We start from the raw sequence: 583 nt of genomic DNA on the forward strand, positions 1-583 counted from the left end.
CAAAAGGGACAGGGGGAAAAATTGCCTCCAAATTCTCTGGTAGCACAAAGAAGAGAGCCCGTGGTTGGCATGCTGCTGAGCTGGCTGGGCTTCCCCGGCGGGTAAATATCGCAGCTGCATGAACGTTTGTGACTTGACACATGCGAGAAGCACTTATCCCCCAAACTGTCAGCTGTCTCACTAAGATGGGGTCTATAGACGATAAAGGAGAAGGTCAGAAGGGTCTTCACAGCTTGAGGAGCTCGTGGTGTCCGGCATGGCACTCGCCCCTCTACCACGAGAAAGACCAGGGCAAGATTTACTAGAAATGCAGAGCAAGCACCCAGGAGAAGAACAAGGCTGTCCTCTGCTTACTGGACCCAAGTAAGAAAACACACGTGCCTAAGCCGAATAAAGAATGGACCAAAAGCATCTGTGCCTGGATACGTATGTATGTATACGTTGTACACACACACACACACACACAGATTTTAAATCTTCCCATTTAGCTTCTCTTTTGATCCCTGCACAACTCGCTCTAGTTATTAGACGCACACAAAGGCAGACAGCGTTCAGAGTTAGCGGCGCCTTGAACTCAGGAATG

This window comes from Phaethon lepturus, unplaced genomic scaffold (assembly GCF_000687285.1).
Source record: "Phaethon lepturus isolate BGI_N335 unplaced genomic scaffold, ASM68728v1 scaffold12751, whole genome shotgun sequence".
Lineage (NCBI taxonomy): Eukaryota > Metazoa > Chordata > Aves > Phaethontiformes > Phaethontidae > Phaethon > Phaethon lepturus.